Here is a 23,376-nt window from a genome sequence, read left to right on the forward strand (position 1 = left end):
GTGCCATGCTCAAAGTTTTCTTCGGCGCCATATGTAGAAACAGCCATCATTTATTGGTGCAAAACAGCGTATAAAGGTGACGGACAGATAATAAGTGTACAGGACGAGTGCCGTGTACATCTCTGTCCGTCGTCGTTCTGCGTTGTTTCGCCCGAAGATTAAAACAACCAACTCGTCGAACTATCTATTTTGATATAATTCTTTTCACTTCTGTCAGTACTTCTCACTGACATTAGTTTTTGAATGCATACGACGACTGCGAAGAATTGAAACTGCGCACGCTAAGCCTGACAGCCAAGCGTCATTCAATCGTTTCAACTTAGATTTAGAGAATTTATTGTATACGCACACCCGCCGTAGTGGCTGACTGGCTAAGGCGTAGTGCTGCTGAGCACGAGGACGCGGGTTCGATTCCCGGCCGCGGCGGCCGCTTTTCTGATGGAGGCGAAAAGAACGCCCGTGTGTTCTAGATTTCGGCGCACGTTAAAGATCCCCGCGTGGTCAAAAATATGTCGGAGCCCTTCACTACGGCGCACCTGTGAGCGTCGGCGCGCTAAACTCACAATCAATCAATCAATCAATCAATCAATCATACATGCACGTGCTATTTTGGAATCGTGATAACGTTCCTTTGGTAAGGGAGCGTTCGTTATTAGCGTTACTCTTATAAATGGCATCTTTAGGAAATTACACGATCTAGATTTTCTGCGTTGCTTTCGAAAGCTAACGGTGCGTCTAACATTCTCCGTTGGGGTGTACACAAAACTCAAAATTTTCAAACCCACTTCGGGCAGATGGTCTGCTACACATGACACTGTCGTTCGGAACGTGCGCCGCAGGAACTGTAATCGTAAGAAGTCTATTGACGCCTGAACGATACGACGTGCAAGCCATGGCCCGTAAACGTAGCCAGTGGCTGTAAGACAACATCATCTGAGGACGACTAATCACAACGTTAGTCGGCAACGTTGTCGCACAGTCTTCAGTTCCACGTCCAGGAAACGCGCAGTAATTGAGGCGTGGGGGTGGCTGGTGGCTGATAGGGAATAAAGCGGTATGCAAAAAGGGTGCTCTCAGGCTTGGACACCTAGTAGGTGTCTGCGTAGCACATGAACCGTGCACACTGAGTGGGGGCGTTGTTCTAGCTTAGCGCAGCCGCGCGGAATAGCCGCGTGTCCAGGTGGTGGCTGGAGGGGAAAAGGGGGAGGGGGGGGGGAGGCGTCTCGGGGCGCATCCTGCTTGGGTCGTGCTCGCGGACACGATTAATTACGGCCCGAGCTGCGACCGATCCGGTGTCGTGACCGGCGCGTCAGTTGCCGCCGACAGCGTCACGAGGCGCCTCGCGGCTGGCCCCGGCGGAGAGGCTGCTGCTGTTGCCGTAACAACCACCCCCCGCTTCGGCACGTTCAGGTTCCGCCGCGGTTCAAAAGGATGGCGGTGGACGCCCGCGGCCCTATCAAAATGCACTGCTATCGGGCGGCAACCGAGCCTCGAGCAACTGCCGAGGCGCCGATGCGGCCGCGGCCATGTATACGGGTGACCTGCTGCAAACTCGGCAAGACCGTAGAATCTGATGTTCGCGGACACTCGTGCGCAGGGCAGCGAATTGTATTCATCGAAAGGACGCTGGAGCGCTTTTACGCTGTACTTCAGACGATGTGATCAAGAGATGAATCATCGGCGTGCGAACATTTACGCTTTGTCAGGCTCTTCATGATGATCGAAAACGGCCCAGTAATATTGTGGGAGCACAAATGATGGGCTAATGGGAACAAAAACCAAGAAGAAAGGGAAACGATTTAAAGAAAGAAGAATAAGCTTCCTCCATCTCCCTTGAGTGGCGTTCAAATAAGAAAGTGAACCAACGTTGTAAACGTAGATCACACAGAAGGGATAAAATCTAAGCTGAGCATTCGCATTTTCCGCGTGCCTCGCCCCGCCCCCTCGATGGTGGCTCCCAACGGACAGCTTCACACTAACAAAGTTTTATGCTCCTCTTTCGCCCTGTGGGTGCGTTTATTTTAATGATCAGCCTTGTGAAGCCTGGGCCCGTTATATGCACGGGTGGGATAACGCAGACTTGGCTCATAGCCACATTCGTTTCTATTTCGTATACGTATATTTCCGGAAAAGAAATTCGTGCGGACACCTATAGTACGCTCGGCTTAAACAGCAGGCCGGGTTCGCCTTTTGTTGCCCTTGCTCCCTCAGCACCGCACTCTGTCACTAACCGGGACAAGGTTCAACAGAAGCAAGGGGCCGTACCTGCCTAGTAATCAATTGAGGAAGCCATGAAGATAAGTTTCCAATGTAAATAGCTAGCTGAGAGTCAGACATCGTACAGCTAATGATCCCGGAAGTGATTGTGAACAAGTCACAAAACATGACTACCCGTATTACCGATATAATGATGACTGTTTGTCTGTTGTAGCTATACATTTAATATTTTTCGCTGAGGCTATCCGATCCCTGCGCCTTTTCTTTCAAAACATTCGACTGCAGTGACCCGCAAGAACGGTGAAGGGATCCCGCGGCCTCGCTACAGCGTTAGCTTATTTTGGCAAACCCAGTTTCCCTGTTAATAGTCCAAGCGCGGTGGCGGAGAGTTTCGAGTGCCATTGCCCGGTCGGGAAGAGCGGCCGAGGCTTGGCTTGGCTGGAGACGGTCACCGCGACGGGCGAATCGATATCCGGGCCTCTTCCGGAGCAGGGAGACGCGGCCGCTGATCGCGCGACTGAGTGGCCTGCGATGCGTAATAGATCACCGGGCCGACTCCCCGGGCAGAAATTCATTCATCACAGCACGTGGGTATACGCCCAATTCACGAGCCGATCGCGCGCCTCTTCTGCCGGCTGCGCGCTGCACCCCACCTCCGAATTCTTGCTTTCCCCTCGCTGAGTGCTCGCCCGGGCCTCCCAAGTTCGATGATCTGCAAAAAAGTACAGCGGAGAGAAAACTATAAACACCACGGGTCGCCGCCGCCTGCGCAAGCCGTGGATCCCGCTCGGCGCTCTCCGATGGATCGCGTTCGTCCTCGCGAGAGTATATACATGCGCGTCCCACCCGCGGCGTGTGCGCTGCGCGCACTGTATCGTTCTTGTTGCTACTCGCTGCCTTGGCTTCGGCCCATCCCTTCCTCAATCTCCCCCTCTCGGCTTTCACCGGGCGATATGCGACCTTTAAGGCGCAACAGTCGCGTGGGGTCCGGCGATGAGCGGTCGACTTTCGGAGCTGTGAAGAATGATGCGGCCACAATGGCAGCGATGGATACCCGCTTCTTCTTCTTCCAGGAAGGACCGACGTCTCAGCCTTTGGGAAATGGGCCGGGGGTCACGGCTGCGAGGTATAAGGCAGTTCTATGCGCAAGTTGCATTGTCTTTGTTGTATGCAGTGCGTAGTTTAAGCGTAAAAGGCCAATAATGGAAACTGGGTGCAGCTCTGTCGAGTGCTGGATGCTGCGGAGTCTCCATGGTCTTCGCGATTTCTCTGTTCGACCGCGCCGAGTGTATACCTTGTGCTGGATGCTTAAATCAGCGCATTATCGGCATATATAGCCACATATGTTGTTTACGTTTGCAGTGGAACAAATTGCAGTAAGCGCATGTGCATTTGTCTGTAATGTGAAGAAGATTACAGACAAAACTGTTGACATCAACAGAGGTGAGCCTGTCGCTAATTGCAACGATGTAGGTCCCGTTATTATAGCTGGCCGTGTGGTGAATAGCATGACAGACCGTTCTGCAGCGAAACTGAACCGTTCGACAACGCTTGCGTCAGTGGCGTACGTAGGATTTGACTTCGGAACAGGCGGGGGGGGGGGGATGATGAAAGAAGAAAAAAGCACAAAGAGACATAGCAAAATAACAAGAACAAAGCCTAAACGTGGATTAAATTAAAGTACAAAAATAAACAAAACCTTGGTATGCCATAGATGTACGCTACCTGGCCTTCCGATTGTTTTGATTGATTGTAGGGTTTAACGCGCCGACGCAACGCAGGCGATTAGGCGCGCCGTAGTGGAGGCCTCCGGATTAATTTTGACCACCTGGGGATGTTTAACGCGCGCCAAAATCTCGTACACATGGGCGTTTTCGCTTTTCGCCTTCATCAGAAAAGCAGCCGCCACGGCCGGGAATCGAACCCGTGCTCCTTCCGATTGTTTTGTTAAGTTTCGTTTTGCTTCAGAGGCATTTCACGATGCCTGTGATCGTCGTGTTGACAGCAGATATCGAAGCCGCGTAATGCTGGCTCGTAGCCTCCGACACAAAAATAAATGTCAGAATTGATTATAAGTAGAGTTAGTGGATTAGTGGCTTTGCCCATACCCCTTTGCTCTGAGAAATTTTCAAAAGAAGGTGGCTCACGTCATTTGAGGTCAACGTGGCCTGCGTTTATTGGAGGCAATGTTGGGGTTATTGTTTTCATTGCTGTCATATAATAAAACACATGTGATAGTACTTAGGCGGACACACACACACTCACCTTATGCGCAACTGCATGCCTTAACAAGTATGCGCGTTTCTTCGTTCCTTGTTTTACTTATCATTCATCCTGTGGCTATCATTCGATTAATGGGTAGAAGATGAAGTTATAAAAGCGCATTGACATACAGGGCTCTCAGATCATTGTCGCAAAAATGGCTGACTATCTGGAAAACTCGTTCAGCGCTCGTTCACTTCACCATTTCCTGGCTTTGACTGCAGCAAATGATACAGCGACAGTGCATATATGCACAGATACACAAAAAGCAGCCATTGCTATCCCGACTGGGGAAGTCACTTCAAAATCCCTTCAGAGTCAACAAGGTTCGATTCCTGACAATCATGGCACACAATGTTGAGCTTTTTACGGTGAAAGAAAAAGAGCGCACGCATTCTCAGGAATATTGGCCTGCACGTGGGGCATCCACGTCATACAGCCTAGCCGTACATGAAGTACATATGGCCCAGCAACATCACGAGGGTGAACGATACCCCGTCTTCATTTTCGACAGCCAAGAATTAATGCCACATGGGTCTATAGAAAGCGGCCTAAACGTCTGCTCAGACTGTAAGTTCAGAATGTTTTTCGACTAGCCCGTTGACATTAAGGCAAATTTTTTTGGACTAGACATCGTCTTTTGTCGTCATCTGTTACGGTCCCTTGAACATTATTTCGGTGTCGTTTGTTTGGACATTGCGACCAGAGATGTGATACTGTCGAAGAGCGGTATTGAATTCGCCAAACAAAGAATGCGGGACTGCGTTGTTTCTCTAAACACAATATACCTTATCTAGTTGTTTGACACGGCAAAGTGGCAAGCAAGATGTTTCGCAAAAATTGCTTTGAACCTAAACCAAGTAGTCCGTAAACTTAAACGAGGGCCACGTTACGTTACGCTATAGGCACGTGAAGCCCCGACGGGAACTCCGAACAAACAGAATTCACGCGATTTTTGTTTGTTCAGTATTCCCACTAGAGCTTCACGTGACTAGCGTAACGTAACGTCGTAGCGTTGCACCTCAGCCACTGAGCCACAGCGACGGGTTGGATATTGTTCGGAAGGCGAACGCATTTCGTAGTGGAGGCCGTCTGCAGCTTTACATTGCTCCATATTTCATCGTAACACCATTGGGTGCAGTGGAGCGTTTTAAACCTATCAGAAACCATCACCCAAACCCCGTGCGAGTCCCTCGTGACCCCAAAACAAAATATGAAGACAAAATAACCGACGTTTTCGGTCGAAATCCTCACTGCTATGTTCCTGTCGCTAAATTGTAACAACACGGCCTGGGCACTCGGTAAGGCGAGGTGGAACTACATTAACTACTGCCAGGTTCCACGTCGCCACACCGGTACAATACAAGCTGTCGTTCGGTTAAATAGGGAGATCGACGAGCCGCATGCTTCCTTGCGGCATCTTGGTACTCAGCCAGGCACTGGGAAACTTGGCCCCTCCACGCCCAATTCTCCTCGGGGGTGATTCGTCAGCGCGTCGCGCGCGGAATACTTTCCTGGCTTCGCACTCGGCAGCGCATGCAGTTACGCGTAACCGAGTAGCTCCGGCTAGGCCTAAATATTATCACGCGCAGCCATGCGGGCGGACGTGCCAGCCGCCTACAGCCGCCGCCGCGTGCATTGTTGGGCGGCACCGGTCCGTTTCCCCAGAAAGGCTCGCGCCCGAAGCCGCACTTCCGCATGACGAATGGTACCTGCGCGTCGAATTCTCTTTAAAGCGCGGCAGATTCCGAAGCCCGCGGCGTCTTCGCGGAAGCCAGGGGGCAGCCGCCGCCGCCGCCGCCTTCCAGTCTGGCGGCCGCCCAGGGCAGTTCGGGCGAAACGGTCCACTTGTCACACGGCCCGCGAGATGATGATGATGATGAGCACGATGATGGGCCGCAGCCAGTTTACGCGGAAAGTGTCCCGCTAGTCGCGCTTCCCAGCGGCCAGCTGAGCAGCGGGGCGGTTCGCTTTGGGGTCGGCGGCGGGAGTTCCCGCTGCGCGGCGGAGCCGCAAAGGGGAGCATGCAGGCCATGATGGACTGTGCTGGAGTCGTCGCCTAGACACTGCGACCCCCCAGCCCCCCCTGAACTTCTTCTTTGCCTCCGGGGCGCTGAAACGAACCCCGACACGCGCTCGCGAACACAATGACCGCTGGGAGACGCGGGGTGTCGGCGTGCTCACGTTCTCTGGCGCCGCAGTCAGGTGCCGCAAGCTCCGTGGTTGATGCGCTTTTGCCCATTCCTACTTCTTGCGATACGCCGCTTGTCTGGAAGAGACGCCTTTTCCTCTCGACTTCGCGTCTTCTCGGCGGGAATCCGATCGCCTTTGTTGTTGTTGTTGTTGGTAGTGTTGTTGTTGTTGTTGTGGCGGAAGACAGGTCACCGCAATTGCGACCTGTCCTCCCCGGCGCCGCTGTCTCCTTCCTTGTCCAGTGGGGCGTAGAAGGGCCTGGAACGGCCGCCGCCGAGACGGCCAGGTTCTCAGGTGAAGCGCATGCTTGCTGTGGCAGGGTTTTGACAAAAAAGCCCGCACCGCCTCGTGTCGAGCGGCGACGACAATAACGAGAGGTATACGACACGTCGTACTGGGTCGTCGTGTCTCGAACGTGTCGATCGACGCTCCGCCGCTTTTCTTGTGGATTGTAGGCGGCAGAGCGCAATGGCGGTCCCGGAGGGGAAGGGGGGGGGGGGGATGTGAAAGGGGCGATCACCCCCCCCCCCCCCCCAAAGAGGTGCTCAGCTTTTTACTTTTTGTTTTTTTAAGCGTCCCACTTGTGCTAGGTCGCAAACGTGTTGCGACCGTCAGAAATGCGGGCTCGAGCCAGCCGTTGTACCGCCTAAGGGGGGCCAAAAACCACTGTGCCGCTAAGGGATTTGTGCGCAAGCGGGTTACCTCGCATACGCGCGCACGCCGGCATGGTTGTCACCTCCTCCGAAAAACTGGTGCAAGGAGGGGAGCGGTTCTTTATTCGCCCTCCCCCCCTTCCACCCCCCTTCCACCCTCTCCCCCCCCAAAAAATTCGCCCCCCCCCCCAAAAAAAAAAAAAAAAAAAAAACCAATCTCTGGTACCGCTACTGGCAGAGTGCCGCAAAAGCGGTCAGGCGTGTGTATACATGAGAGGCATGCTGCGAAGAACCATTTGTTCAAGCGTTTGCACAGTGATACCGAAGTCTCCATATAATTAGTTATTGTTTTTTCTTTTGTGTTTATCTCATTTCTTTTCTCTTGCAATAACTGGCGCTGGTTTGCGTCGCCCCTTGGGTTTAGTTGAACACGCACATGTTATGTGCAGAAGTGCGTTCCTAAAGCAATCCCCCTCATCTGTGCACAGGGCCTCTTGGTAGCGTGTATATAGCTGTCATCCATAGCACGCAAGCTGTATGTGATGGCATCGCTTATTTCATTGAATGATGTCGCATAACCCGGGGTATTGTTACAACAATTAGTATTCAATTTTCTTGATAATTCGTTATCTGCACCAACAGTTACCTTACACTTTTCAGTGCCAACTTAAATTGAGCTCACAATTCTCCAGCCCGGTTCGTCTTACAACCTCTTCCCGAGTAAGTAGCATAGCTCAAACTTTTCTTCCGTTTTTTTTTTTTCTGAACGTGATCTCTAGAGCTACAAGCCCAGAATGAATGCACCAGCAAACCTGAGGTTTCTGCTCCCAGTAACAATTTTTCAGGTTTTTTTTTTTTTTTTTTAGCCATTGAAGGTGTATGTAATGCGTATACACAGATCACCTTTCATACTGGTGGTGGTGGTGGCCAGAAAAATGACGCACTAATCTCCTTTTTCTTCGTCTTTCCTTCTTTATCATTTTGGCAATTGCAAAAAAATTGTACTCTTTCTACAACGCTTATTTAATGCATGTGGTGTGTATCGTCCGTCTTCGCAAGAAACCTTACGTAACGCGTTTTTTTTTACCGTTTCCTTGTGACAGGTATTCGTAATTACGCTGATAACTTCTAACGCACATGTCCAAGCTTCGTTTGAACGCAAGCTTACACCGTCATACCATCGTCATAAATTTTTCTGAAGGCGAGTTATACGCATTCAAGAAGGAAAACGGCGGTATTCTTAATTGCTTTCACGAGGCGATCAGTAAGGTGATACAGCACAAAGAAATTAGAAGGCTGTGTTCCTCGCAGACAGACGTTGCCTAAATAAACAACGCAATGTACGAGAGGGCGAAGAAGAACAACAGCACGGTTCTTCGATAAAACTGGCTTTTTACGTGACAGCGAATTGAATCCCAGTCTTTAATCACAACAGGAGTACCGCAAAAACCTAACAAGAATTCCTGTTGTACGACAAGAAACTTTGTCCTGTTGTTACGACAAGGCTATCTGCTGTTAGGACACACATTTCTGTCGTAACGACAGAGTCAATTTTCTCAACGACAAAAATTCGTGTAGTTACAACAGAACTGCCATTCACGCTACTCTTCACAACGGGCAATAACATTCAAAACATGTACAACTACTGATGCAACATCAGGATCACGACAAGACAGGAATTCGGCACAACGGAACATCAAAATCAGGACAGGAATACGACACACGATAAAACACCAGAATCACGACATGACAAGAATACGACAAGACGACAGTACGACACGCGAAAATACGCATACTACAGAAATTTTTCGTGTCTTTTTCGACTTGGTCATAGATGTATATATAATGTTTATAACCATTGCAACGCGCCTTGTGGTAGTCTTTAACAAGCGAAAATCGCCTGAAAATTTATTTTTGTGTGCATGAATTTTAATTTAAAGTCCGGCGTCCGCGTAGCGAGCTTCTATATACTTTTTTCTCCTCTCCCTTCTCCCTCGCACTGTTTACTCGAGTGCTCCACTGACGTACACCAACTCCCTGACAGTCTATTCTACTTCGCGGAGAAATTCAGCAAATACGTCCGACGGAACCTTCCGACAGCGCGCATCGCAAAAGGGGCGTGGGGGGGATGCACGCGGATGTGTACCAGCAGTGCTGAGCGTCATGGGGGATCAGGAAGGGAGGAGGAGGAGGAGGAGGAGGAGGAGATGCGCCTTGGTTTGCTCACCTTCTCCGTCGCTGAGGTGAGCGGCCAGGTGCATCGGGAGGGGCCTCCATCCACGCCGAACCCCGCTCCATCTCCTCTCTGCGATCCTGTTGAAGCCTCTTCACCCCGGGAGGAGACAGTTTAAAGGTCCCCTGCTCGCCCCTCTCACCTGCGCTCGTTTCGCCGTCTTTGTTTCCGGGAAACGTCGTTTCTCGAGACGCATAGAGGAGCCATTTGACGAGGAGGTGTGCCGTTACAGGAAATAAGCAAAAATGCGTGCTTAAGACGCCTAACTAAGCGGCTGGGAATTCTTTTACCTTCTGTGTTAGAGAAGGACAAACTACGGCGTTCCCTGTATGCAATGCTATTGCTTTAGATAATGGGAATGTTTTTCAAATAACTGCTTTGGTTTAAAATGTAAAGAGCTCATACGGTTAACGGCACCCCTTCCCTTACCCCCCCCCCCCCCCCTTCCCCCAACCTACCCGCTTCACGTCGTCGCCAGCGTCCGCGGAAAGATGTAGTACAACAAGGTTATAGTAGACTGATTCATGGTTTTCAGTTATCGCGCCATGGTTTAAACGGTGTACCTTGTAGAAACGGTGTACAATCTCGTTGAAACAGTTGCTCTCCGTAGCAGCTACAAACGATTACCGGGGAGTACAGCTAATAAACCGCCCGGATGACTTAAGCGCTCGCGCCACATCCCCTACACGGCTACATGGCGTGCCTCGCGTCAATGACCTTTCAGCATGCCTTCATGCGACAAACAATGGGGTTTGTGGTGTTTAACAGGTCAACGATGTGCACCGGCAACCTAAGGAATGCCGTAGGGCAGGGCCGCAGCCAGAATTTTTTTTTTTTTTTTCAGGTGGGATTATGGGTTATCAAAGGGAAGAGTTTTGCCAAAAGGCACACTAAGACTCGCCTACGAGCTGCCTGTAAAAAATTTTGGAGTGGATGCGACTACCCCTCCCCCCCCCCCCCCCTCCCCCCTCCGGCTACGTCCCTGCCGTTGCGAATGGCGAGGCCAGTTCATTGAGAGCTCGTAGGATTCATGAACACGCCCTAAAAATCTCATCAATGCGGCCGTTATTCCACTTCGTTCCCAGACCAAACGCAGTGTACTATAAATCGGTGATACTGCTCATACAGCAGCGCAGCCGCGCGGTGCAGCATCCCGCAGGGCCTAATCCCCCAGCGTGCTTCCTTCAGTTCGCGCAACGCTGCGACGCGTATACAGTTCTCAGCAGAGCAAACCCGAAGCTGGCAAGACGACCACGTGCGCAGTGGTTTCCAGCAGGACCAATTCGACCGTCGCTTGTACTTCCACCGTCTGCCGGTCAACGAGTGCCCATAGGTGGAGGGGGGTGGCGCTGAGAGGCGCGTGGCCGGAGGAGAGAAGCGGCGTTTATGCCGCGGTCCAACAGCTGCTACGCGACGGTCATGAGCGGCCGAGTTTCTGGGAAGGCCGACAATGCTCTGCGGTGACGGCTCGAGGACCGGTGGGGTCCGTTGTTTGCGCGCCGCGAAGACACGGGACGCGAGGCCCTTAACATGCCTCGGGCGGCACTAATGGCCCCGGCGGGGCCCTCTCGGTCGAGTGGCGCAGCGGCGGACATCGGCCGACGCTTTCGAGTGACAACCGCTGCGGTGGGCCACCCGCGAGCGCGCTCTCTCTGGTCGTTGCCATGTCGCGCTGGCGCAGCGCGCCGTTTGACTCTGACCAATATTGACTCTGGCATTGTCACCGGTCGGAATGCGGCGGGGGCCCTCTTCCTGCCTCGGCAGGCGGGCGACAAAGGAGCGCTCGAGGAGCGCCGGTGGGAACCACTCGCCGCCGGGACGTCATTTGTCGATCGCGGCCGGCAGCCCTTGTGCAAACACGACCGCGCCGCCGAGAACAGTGACCGCCGAGCGCTGCCAAGGACACACGCGCGTCGTCTCTTCTCGCCCTTCGCGGCGTCTTCGCCTTCGAGCCGTCTTAGAAGTCGCGCAGCACAGGTGGCGGGCACTTCGCGCCTCTTCGCTGCGCTCCAGGCCAAGAAGAGCGTTCCCTCGCCCAGAAGGGCCACTGACTCTGGCTTTGACGACACTGCGTACACCTTAGTCTTAGTCTCTGAGGCTAAAAATACCTCAACGGAAAATAACAGGTTCGCCTGCTAGCATTCACCTGAAACCCGAGGCGCATGAATGTTTGTATCGGTGCAGTGGTGTATATTCGATGAAAGTAAAGTCCCCTTCCAATCTCTTGCTGCGCGGTTGCTGCCCGTAAAATGTTTCCTTAATTGCATTTGCAACTAACTACGCGAGTGACAAAGTTTGAGATGGGTAGCTTCAGGTGGCGCCTGCTTAGCCTTTGGGCCCGTGTTAAACTGCCAACACATGGGCTCTTTGATACGTAGAAATATAGACGCTGACGCGACCTGAATTAGCTGCGACAATGATCAGTCAGTAACACCCTAGCATCTTCGCCGCAACATTCCGGCGCTGACGGGAGAAGAACAACCACAGGGGCAGAATAGCAGTCGAACTCTCGCGGCAGTTTCAAAGCGAAGCTTTCAGCCTCTCACTGATCGTCGTCTGTTGTCTACCCAAAACTCACTGCAGGAAATCCAACTTTCTCTGACGGTGGTCGCGGGAGTAAAAAAAAATTAAAACGCTTCCCGTAGTCAGTCTCGAAAGTAGTCTTTTCGCGTAATCAGGCCGAATTCTATACGATTGCGTCATTCAGGCATGGTCGAAGCAGCTTGGATTTATCATTTGTAGAGGGGTGCATGGAAGTGCGAAACTACAGTTCATCCCACAAGCTACGTGCAGCACTGTGGAGGTTACATTGTTACCCGCCGCGGTGGCTCAGTGGCTAAGGCGTTGCGCTGCTGAGCACGAGGTCGCGGGTTCGATTCCCGGCCGCGGCGGCCGCTTTTCTGATGGAGGCGAAAAGCAAAAACGCCCGTGTGTACGAGATTTCGGCGCACGATAAAGATCCCCAGGTGGTCAAAATTAATCCGGAGCCCTCCACTACGGCGCGCCTCATCGCCTGCGTTGCGTCGGCGCGTTAAACCCTACAATCAATCATGTTACATTGTTTTCAACAGTCGGCCCACTGAGGGCGCCTAACTCACCATGAAGGGGCCTTGAAAGGACATCTCCATCTCCCCCCTCGGAAGGTGGAACCGCGATGCCCCGGCGCCTTTTGTCGCTTCCTTCACGGTGAGTTAGGTGCCCGAGTGGGTGGACTGTTGACAACATTGTAACCTCCACAGTGCTGCACGTAGCTTGTGGAATGGACTGTAAACAGAAAATGCACCCCTCCGACTAACGACTACGATGGTTCAACGCTATGCCCGTATCAGTAAAACACTACAGCACAATCGCAGAGCAGTAAGCCGTTCAGATAAGAAATGCCTTATGTGTATGGTAAGGCGGTGTGATGTGGGTCCTCTCGCTTCTGGGTTGGTTAGTTTGGTGTTGAACTTGACTTTGAAAAGCTTCGCGTACCCCTATCGTCGTCGTTTCGACAGAGGGGTAGTTGATTTTTTGAATACCTTACCGCAGTTGCTATTTGTTCGAAAACACATCGAAAATAATGAAACGGTCGGTTCACAGACAGTCAGTCAACTATTCCAGACTACCTGGTCAGCGAACAAAACAATGGATAAACTACACGCCTGTGACATATTATGACAGAAAGCGCAGACGTTCACTCTTGCAATACTCGCGCGAAAAAACAATTCATGCCAGAACGGTGCACTACGACCTCAATAACAATCCAATGCAGCGTCCGGGGAAACCAGTAATGAGGTGTTTTACTGCATCAATCACAATTTCATGTGACCCCTCACAGCGAAAAATTGATCAAAGTGTGCAAAAAAAAATGAAAGACATTAACAAAGTTGTGAGACAGACAAAGAACCTGTAGAGGCGACCCCTTAAAAGGAAATCCAGGAAACGATGTGACAGGTCTCAGTCGACCTATGGAGAATTTTATGAAGACGCGGGTAGCGCTGAGTCGACCACCTATTAATAGTAAAACTGCCGGCGAATCTGCTGCCAGCACCTCTATTCCTCCCGACCTCACATGGCTTATCGCATTGTAGGGTACGCTCTCCGCTGTAGCAGGTCGCTTATTTCTTACGGGTTGAGACCTCAGTTCTGAAACACTCCGTCGCCCGATGCACACAGGCAATGCACCTGAAAAACCTTCGCGATGACGCTCTTGTAATTAGACCAAGAACAGTGTCAGTGATCTCTCGCTGAAGAGGGAAGTGGGGAGCGTTCGCCCTCTTCTCCTCTTATCGGCCGGCCGTCAGAGCAGCGAGACGGAGAGGTAGAGGAGGAGAGCCCCTAGGCGGGCGCGTGTCCATCCAACCCGTTGCGTCCAGGTGTCGGCCGCGGCAGCCGTTTTAGTCGCCCCGTTGATTGCGTGCGGACCGCCCCGGCCTGTTGTCGTGGCCGCGGGTGACGCTTCCGAGAAAGCGAGTCGCGCTGTTGGCGGCGACGGGCAATCAGCGGCCGCGTCATCGCCTGCGAGCCCCCCATGCTGCAGGGAGCGACCTTGGCGACCGTGCTGTTCGACAGAAGAGGGCGTCAATGCGGCGACGGCGGCGCCGGTTACGCTGCTTTCAAGGATATATTGTGACGGGGGACAAGTATGCACAACGCGGACTGGCACGAGCGGGGATATAACGAGACAATGTATCCGGGGCTATTCGGAGGACACCGCTACAACTGCGGCGAGTTGTCCTGCAGAGGAGCGTTTTTTTTTTCTTCAAGGGGGGGGGGGGGGGGGGGGGGGGCATTGATGTGGTTTATGATGCACCAAATCACTGTTGGCTCACAGCCTACTTCGCAATGGGTCATCTTGAACGAAAAGACGGATACCGGCAATTCTTGCGTAGCTTGGTTTCGTGCATTCGCCTCACCAACCAGCCACTAGCGGATGCAGGGAAAAAAGGAGGGGGGGGGGTGGGGGGGAAGGGGGGCGATCACAACCTTCCTCTGGCGTCTTCTCAACTACCGTGCCAACAAGAGCACAGTGTGTACCGTCACCTTCCCCCTCCTGGCCATGCTTAAGGTAAATACGTGGAAAACAGCGCAATTTAACGGGACGCAGAGTAGACGACACACACATGTCGCTGTCTTCTACTCTGCGTCCCGTTAATCTGCGCTGTTTTCCACGTGTTTAACATGCACCAACCAGCCCACGTTTCCCGTTCTAAGATGCTTAAGCTATTCGAGATACACGCGTGTTCCTACAGCCTCCCTCCCGTCCAAATCCTACAGGAAAAGTAAGTTCGGAAAGTCTTCGCTGCCCCTCTTTTGCCGTGGTGGTGAGTAGTCCTTTCGGGCTGTTGACGCAAGAGCGTACGCAGGCAACGTTTCTCGCGAATCGTCTGCTCCATGCGACATTGGAACCGCTCAACTGCTGCAGGGGAAACAAGAAAAAGTATGTGTTGTACGCTGAAGCCTGCAGGTACACTTCTTCTACACCCTGAACTCAGGGCTACGAGCGATCACACATACCCTTTCCTCCTAATCCTCCGCTGTTATCTCCGCGAAGAAATCTGAGCGAAAGTCAACGTTGATTCACAGATGTTTTAATACAGCGTATGCGGCTCGTTGCCTCGTATTCGAATAAATTTCGGCTTCCTGCTGCGAAAATTTATTCGTGCATACCCTCTGCTCTACGGCGCGCGGCCAATATTTCAGCAGCATTTTGAATATGCATCTGTGAGCCATGGCTTGGGTGTGTGGAATAAAACGCTATTGTTCCTGTATTTATCGCGAGCTACAAGCAATTGCTTAGGCGTTTGCGGGGACTCCTTATTTAGAACGGGTGCCTGCCCCAGCGTAGAAGTGTGGCGGGCATCTTAGTTTATTTGCTACATGACGCAGCACTCAGAATTCTCGGCCAGGCTGAGCTCTGAACCGTAAACAGCGGAGAAGTGCCCTCCACCGATCAAGAAGGTGTCTTTCACCCCCACATCGAGCGTATTCTCTACTCGTTCCGGACATCGACTCAGCGCTTGTATTGTTACAAGCCAGTCGGGCCTTTTCTTCCAATTTGTTCTTCCAATTTGTCACTTTTTAACAGCGCGAATCAGGAAGAAGGCACATGCGGTCGGGCTAAAACAAAAACCTTCCATACGGCGACAGCGATTTGCACAACGCGGCGCCCGGGCGCTTGCCGACATCCGGGAGGAGCAATTCACGGTGATGTTCGTTGAAAAGAAGATGGTTGTCGCGAGCGCTAATGCGGGAGTCCGGTGGCAATCAGGCCGGACGGCGTGCAAGAGTGTCATGCCCTCTACCGCAGCGACGCGGTCGCTTCGTCGCGATCGCAGGATGTTTGTTGCTCGAAATTTCCAGAACTCGGCACTGCTGCGGCTATACCTTTGCCGGAGAAAGAAGGTGGGAAAAACAAAAAGAGACAAGAAAGCCTCGGCAGGCGAGCGATGATTGCGTCGTGTGTGCGCGCAGGCGCCTCGGGCCAGTCGTGACAGCGCCGCCGATGGCCGCCATTCTTCGCCCGCGGCGCCGTGTCGGGCAAGGCTGCTCTCACGCCGGCTCACTCTGTCTCTCATTGTCGGCGCCGGTCAGCCTGCCCCTTGACACCCCACAGGTCACAAAGCTTTTAAAGCTGTCATCAACCACACGAGGAGCTCTCCGCTATACTTCGACTGAAACTCGACATTAGAAAACAAGAGTGTCCCGTTACCTCAGTTTTCCTTCCCTCGGTGTAACACTGGGCTAACACTGGAACATGGCGACAACTGCTCCGGCCTTGCTGTGTGTAGGAGGTGTTGCTGGCCTGCTGCTGCTGCTGCCGTCGTTGTTGTCGCGCGCAGGGCTCACACCTCTCGTCCTCGCTGTTGTCCGTTTAGCTGGAGGGTGTGCGATGCCCGCTCGGCATCTGCAGCTTTTGCCGCTCACGGCGGTAACGTTCACTCTGAGCGTGACGTAGCGGCTCGTGAGATTCGTTGCGGTTCGCGAAATCGTGCGAGCACATGTCGACGGGGAGTCATTAAAGCGGGATCTTATCGGCGGCCCCCGCAGCTCCCGCTTCTAAAATTCTAGAATGGAGGCGGGCAATATTGAGGTCGCAGCAGGCCAGTGGCCCAGCTTCATTTCCGCTGCTTTGCCGTGAACGGAACGTAGACAAGGAGCAATGTTTTGTTCCCAGATGTAGTCTGTTGGCTGAAACCAGAACATTTTCGGACTTAAAACAGTGTCCGTATGTTTTCTTGACGCTGCGCCTGTGAAATCATTGAGATTTCTGCTTACACCTCGTCTTCACTTACAATCCCTTGTGCACCCTAAGTAGCTCTGATTTAATTTTATTTACTACGACAGTACGTTTACGGGGTTCATTCGATGAGTTCTTTTTTAGATTGACGTGCTCTGAGACAAAGCCGTTCCCTTTATTTGCCACTCCCCTGTCTCTTTTTTGTTTGTTTTAATTTGACTTGTTACTTCAGAGGCGCCAGTGAAAAGGCACAGTAGAGAGGAGCCGAAAAAAAAAAAGCCTGAAACTATAAGAGAAGAAAGAAATCGTGCGTATTTAAGCGAACCCAGCGATGTAGACAGTATACTCAGTAGGATGTTTGACGCGTATATTAAGTGCAGAGGTATTATGGAAGCTCCAAGGCTAATAATTATAAAATGGCCAATTTTCGCCTAGCCTTAAGCAAGCACCGTATTCAAACACGGAAAGCGCACGGGCTATCGAGAGCAAGTGAGGCGGCAGCTTTCGCCGTTGCGTGAAGTCATCATTGGCTTTCCGCCAGGTTGCGTGCGGTTATTGGCTTGCCTCTCCTTTTCTTGGCGCTGCCTCCATCTGCAGACACCCCTGCGAAACAACGAAAATAGCTTTTATTCCAGCCTACAGATTTTTCTTCCTTTTTTTTTTTTGAAGGGCAATGAGGAAAAAGGAAAGAAAAAGAATTTACAGTACACTCTCTTGCAACGAAGCATTGGGGACAGGAAAATGACTTCGTTATAAGTGATACTTCGTTAAAAGTGGTTCTGTGCGCTGCAGTGAGGATCATCAAACCTTTTGAATAAAGCGACTTCGTTATAATGAAAGCCTACAATGCGCACCGCAACTCCCCGTTGCACTCCGCAGGAGGGTACTCTTGGTCCGCTCCTTTTCGCAGTGTATGCGCATAGACAGATTTCACACGAATGTAAATAAGTGGCCTACTCGAAACGGCCTGAAAATATGTTCGATATGAACGGAGTGGGCATTCGTGAGTGGGTATTTAACGGTACACGTTTCGCGGGTAGTTCAAATAATTCGTAAGTTCGAATAAAGCGAGTTCGAATTAACGGGATTGTGGGCTGCACTATATTTGGAAATACAACGTTTGGTAAAACCTCAAAAAAGCGGCATTTCAAGGCTCACGAATCATGAGCATATGTAGCGGTGATTGTAACAGTAGATGCGACTCACTATTTGTGTACTCTTGAATGTGATTGCTCCCTCCAGAATTAACACAAAGCACTTGATCGGGCTGCGAATAAGAAAATGGGTCATTTACATCTCTCTTCTGACGAAGCGGCTAATGATAAGCCAGACTTTACAGCAGACAAAGCGAATTGTGAGGATCAGTGCAAAACCCAACGTAGTTATTGCTGCCTAACTTTCTTTAGAATCGCGAGTAGGGAGACTTCGTGCTGTACAGGCAGGGGGACAATCAATCGCCAGATATTTCTGGCGCATGGGCGCCCAACTAGCAACTAGGCCCAGGCCAAGTCTCCGGCCTTGAAGCCAGTCATTGCGTGCTCGCGTCCATATACAGTGTTTGCGCGTCGTCCGTTCGCTCCTATACATAGCGAGACAAAATTGGTCAAAGGGCGGCATTTTTTTCCTATTGACGTCATGGTAATTTCTGGAGGGGAAAGGCGAGGCGGCGGATCATTCGCCCCGAGCCGCGCAAATCGCTCCCTGTGTCGCCGCGCTCGGAGGCGGAGGATGAAGCGGAGAAGGGCCTTACGCTTTTCGCCGAATCTCACGAGGCAAAGGTGGCCCGCTCACGAGAACCGCAAGTTGTCGAACAAACGAGCGACTTGGACGGCCCAAGTGGAAGAGAAAAATAAAGAGCGGCAAGAAGCCGGCCAAGTCGACAACACACTTGGCATTTTCTTTTCTGGGTGCGCGCGCGGCGCGCGTCCTGTCCAGGAGGCGAGGAAGAAGCGGCCGAAACGAGAAGAAGAGAGCGTCACGACACGCGGCCCGAAGATGGAAACGATAGCGGCGGAGGGCGAGGACGACGTTTCGGCGTGCGGCCGAGAAAGAAAAACAGAGCGACGAAGAAGAATAAAGGCGTGCGCGCGAAAAGGAGAGTTGCGGCAGAGGAGCCGGACATGCGGCGAGCATGCATCACTGTCAAATGTCCCACCTGGTCGGGTCCGCTCCGCGGGACCAAATTACAGGGTTGCTCTGAAGCGATTAACTCTCACGCAGCGCGGCGGCGGCTTTCCCTCCCTCCTCTTCCAGGAGCCCGGCGGGAAGGAGACGCCGCGACGAGCCAAGCGGGTCAAGACGATGGTCCCGCACGGGCTTGCGGCGACGGCACGCAAGCGACCAGGAAAAGAAGCGGCCCGATTTCTCCGCTCGAATCCTTTGGCGGCACCGTGGTCGACGTCACGCTACACGGGCGGACGCTTTCCTGAGATACGCTTTTTCCAACCACCCAGGCCCGCTCGTCCCTTCCCCATCTGTCGCTCCGATACGCGTCTTCCAGGTGGGACGCAACTCCGTTCCGGATCTCGCATATGCCACGGAAAAAAAAAAAAAGTGACGCAGGCCTTGAGACAGCGCAGGTCGCACTACTCGAACCGTGGTCTGCGCCTTTAATTACTTCCTTCATAGTTCAGTCCAAGAATTCGATCAATCATCCTTTAATATCGCTTGGGTCGATTCCGCAACCTCCTAACAATGCTTTTTTGTTGTTGTTGTTGTTTCCGCTTCCGTATTTGATTACCAAGCATAATTTATATCAGCTTTTTCTCCGTGGCTCTCGTTCTTCGGTTTTGCGTGGATTTTCAGCTTCGTACTGAACGCTGAACTTTTTCTTTTTCAATTCCAAGTATCTTTCACCCCCGACGGTTAAAAAACGGAAATATGGGTTTTGATCAGTGGTGGATCGTGGAGGGGACATCGATCGATTCCTTCGCCCACCACAAGTGGGCTGATCTAGCACAGCTAACACTACAACGTATGCCACTCCCTCCTGGCCATGTCCAAGGCAGGGACCCACACCGGTTCGTAAACGGCTGATGTTCTTCGGATCTACCTGGCTCTCAGTGAAAACCTCCGACAAGGAGAAACTAGAAAGCGGGCTTTAGCAACTCGTCCTCTACTCCTCACAGTTGGTAGCCTCGCGGTACAACTGCGCGGTCATCCCTTGAACGGCGCGTTTTCTAGCACTCCGTCGTCGCTGGCCGCCTCTTCCGCCGCCCGCGAAGGTCAGCCCCGAGCGGTCAGAGGTCAAGCGCAGGAAACGGGCCGCGATCCGCCGGCGGGCCAATCAGAGCGATTTGGAGAAAACGCTTTTCCCGAAGCCTTTAAAAGGCCCCGTTTCCTCTCCGCTGCGGGGACGCGACTCCTTCTCGTTACCCTTATTATTACCACAGACACGCCGGTGTCTTTACCGGGCTTTGGAAATAGCTGCACGCTCCTCCGCGCTTCGCTGAAGGAGTCGTGCCCGGCTGGTCTCCCGCGCGTATACGTTGGTGTCCGCTTTTTTTCCGATTGGGGTCTTTGTTCCCAGAACGAGCGGCGGCTGTTCACTGCCGCCGCACCTTTGGCCGTGGCGAAGGCCGCGCGAGGGAGAAGGCGACGTCAGGGGCCCTTCTTCGAAAAGCTATTAAAAACGCGCTCTTCTCCCCGCCACCAGCGACGGAGGAGGCCGGTCGGCGCTTTTGTCTCAGCCGAAGCTCGGTCGCTGGTTTGGCCCGCGTGACTGGCGAGCATTTCGGCTGTGTCTTCTCGTCTGCGGCCGGCCCGTCCCGCTTGTTCCGGTTGCGGGGGTCACGGGTGTCGACCGTCAATGCAGCGCCCCTCCTCTGGCTTGTACACCCACCGGACACTTCTCGGAGGCCGCTGTACGGAGCGAGTCACCCGGGCCCCGAAACACCAATTATACGCTCGCTCACTCCAGCTCTCCTCATCTGGGAGGAACAACTGTGCTGGAAGCGAGTAAAATTGACTGATATGGGAACGCAGGCTGTTCCGCTACATTCGGGGGCGTTTTTTGGGGGGAAAAGTGGAAGTGAGAGATTGGAAAAGTCAGCGGTTCAGAGGAGGGGGACGTTTTGTAAAAACTCGGGTGCTTTGTTGTGTGGGGTAAACAAGGGGTGGGCGGATCCGGGAGGGAACCTGGGACCAACGCACAATGTACAAATTTCTCAAGAGATAGGCTTTGCTTTATGAGCGCCGTAAGCCCCGTTAGCCGAGATGAACAAAGCGTAGATATTACACCTGCACAAAAGGAGCGCATACGGAACCGGGAAAGCTTACAGAACGGGTGTGCGCTTTAGCATGGCTGTCAGCGCGACATTTGCACACGCTCACGGCCTCGCGGTTCCGTGTCACAGTGATGGCTGGAGTGTCTTCACGTATGTCGCTTGCACTATTATTAATACCCCACCAGTTTAATGCCTCGTTAGTTTCTCCAGGATTAAAAATGCGGGCACGAAGTAGTGAACACATTTCCTCTCGCACATCCGGAATGTATACGTGCCAAAGATAACTTGATTTCCACTGAAAATTACACATCCTATTTGCAACAGCGTCATCTCCGTGCATTGCGGGGCCTACAGGTTTGAATCGTCAACGTTGGATTTGTCATCATCCCCCCATCGTTGTCGTAGTAACCTTCGTCAGAACTGCGTCGACATCATGGCCCCCACTGCGAGATGAAGGCCTCTTCCAGTATCCCATGCAACCATGGTTGTTTCTGCTTGTCTAATCAGTTTTTAAAGCGCAGCTCCGAAAGCACCTATTCGTGCGTTTGGTGTCGGTGGCGTAACCGAGCGAAAGCTTTATCGGTACAGGGTAGGGTGAAGAGGTTAAGCACAAATCGCAGCGGAAAATGATTGAAGGAGATTCCAAAGAGAAAGAGAGGAGGAAAGCGGAAAGAGTTACAACGGAAGCGAGAGGAGGAAAGCAGAGGAGATAACAGTGAACGAAGAAAAACAGCGCTGTATGAGCGCAGGTATACATCCTCCACAATCTCTCATTCACAGCGTGTTCACAAGAGGTATGCAAAACGTTGGATTGGGAACAGGTGGGCGTAAGGGTTAATGGGGAATACCTCAGTAACCTCAGATTTGATGGTAACGTTGTCTTGCTAAGTAACTCGGGGGACGAATTGCAAAGCATGCTTACCGCACTGGGCAAGCACAGTAGAACCGTGGGCCTAAAAATTAATAAGCAGAAAACCAAAGAAATGCTCAATAGCCTCGGGAGAGCACAGCGGTTTAAGATAGGTGGCGATGATGCAGCGGAAGTGCTAAGAGAATAAATCTGCTTAGGTCAAGTATACTGACCCCGGATCCCAATCATGAGGCAGAGATAATTAGAAGGATAAGAATTGGGTGGAGTGCATTCGGCAGGCATTCTCAGATGATGAATGGCAGCCTACCATTGTCCCTGAAGAGGAAAGTGTATGACAGCTGCATCTTACCGGTACTCACCTACGGGGCAGAAACTTGGAGGCTCACTGAAATAGTTCGACTTAAATTGAGGACGACTCAGCGAGCAATGGAACGGAAGGTGATAGTTGTAACATTAAGGGACAAGCAGAGAGCGGATTGGGTCAGGGAACAAACGCGTGTTAAGGAAATATTAGTAGAAATTAAGAAGAAGAAATGGACGCGGGCAGGGCATGTAATGCGAAGGCAAGATAACCGTTGTAACAGAGTGGATCCCTATAGAGAAGGCAAGCGTGGCGGGGGGCGGCAGAAAGTTAAATGGGCATTTGAGATCAAGAAGTTTGCGGGGATAAATTGGTTGCAGTTAGCACAGGGCCAGGATAATTGGAGATCTATGGGAGAGGCCTTTGCCCTGCAGTGGGCGTAGACAGGCAGGTGATGATGATGATATATTTCCGCTCATACAGGCCGCGAAGTGTACACCCTTCCTGCTCGCTCCATCATGAGAGAGTGAGAGAGAGATAGGGAGAAAAAGAGAGAGAGAGAGAGAAAGATTCAATGAATGCTGAAGCGCTTAGCCCCATTATCGGCAGGGTTTGCTATTTGGATCAGGGTGAATATAATGTGGCGAATAAGACAAAAAAAAAAAAAAAAGAAATGGGGAAGTAACGAGAAGTTGCAGAGTATGCCTAAGCATAGTCTTGCGGGGTGAAGATTTCTTTTTTTGCTAGGTTCATTGACGAGTGTTTTGCTTTCTTCTGCCTATGTCGAAGTTCAGCGTATACAACCTCCACATTGGATTCACTGTGTGCGCTACTTGTCACAGAATCACTGTCTCCCCAGAAGGTGAGGGACAGCTGAGACTGCGGGAAAGAGCGTGCTGCTTTCGTAGGTGGTATACGGTAATGGTCATGTGTTGGGTTTTATGTGTGATGCACGCGCCGCTAAGGAACCCGTGTGGTCCAGGAACTTGTCCGTTAACTCTTTCACGACGGCGCCATAGGCAATCGGAAGCCGGCGTCCGATGATTTTGAATCTCCCGCAAAATCTGAAACCCGCGCTCCGCAGACAACTATCCCCATCTGGTGTGTTCATTGGCAACTTCTCTTTCAATTTCGGTTTCGTTTGTTTATGTGTCTCGTGTGGTGGCGGCGTAGCAAGAGAAATTTGAACCGAAGGGGG

General features: G+C 52.1%; 1 protein-coding gene and 1 long non-coding RNA gene across 4 annotated transcripts in view; one reads left to right on the forward strand and one right to left on the reverse strand.

The window, feature by feature from the left end:
* The window catches only part of LOC144145254 (zinc finger protein basonuclin-2-like), a 327,806-nt gene that overhangs the window by 253,952 nt on the left and 50,478 nt on the right, over positions 1-23,376 (forward strand). The gene's annotated exons all lie outside the window — the stretch shown is intronic.
* LOC144145255 (uncharacterized) overlaps positions 17,206-23,376 on the reverse strand; it is a 175,446-nt gene continuing 169,275 nt past the window's right edge. The window contains exon 3 of the long non-coding RNA XR_013317460.1: positions 17,206-17,383. This is a non-coding gene — a long non-coding RNA (uncharacterized LOC144145255). The remainder of the gene's footprint in view (positions 17,384-23,376) is intronic.

Source organism: Haemaphysalis longicornis, unplaced genomic scaffold (genome assembly GCF_048455015.1).
Source record: "Haemaphysalis longicornis isolate Haplotype H1 unplaced genomic scaffold, Haemaphysalis longicornis Haplotype H1 scaffold_7, whole genome shotgun sequence".
NCBI classification, from domain to species: domain Eukaryota; kingdom Metazoa; phylum Arthropoda; class Arachnida; order Ixodida; family Ixodidae; genus Haemaphysalis; species Haemaphysalis longicornis.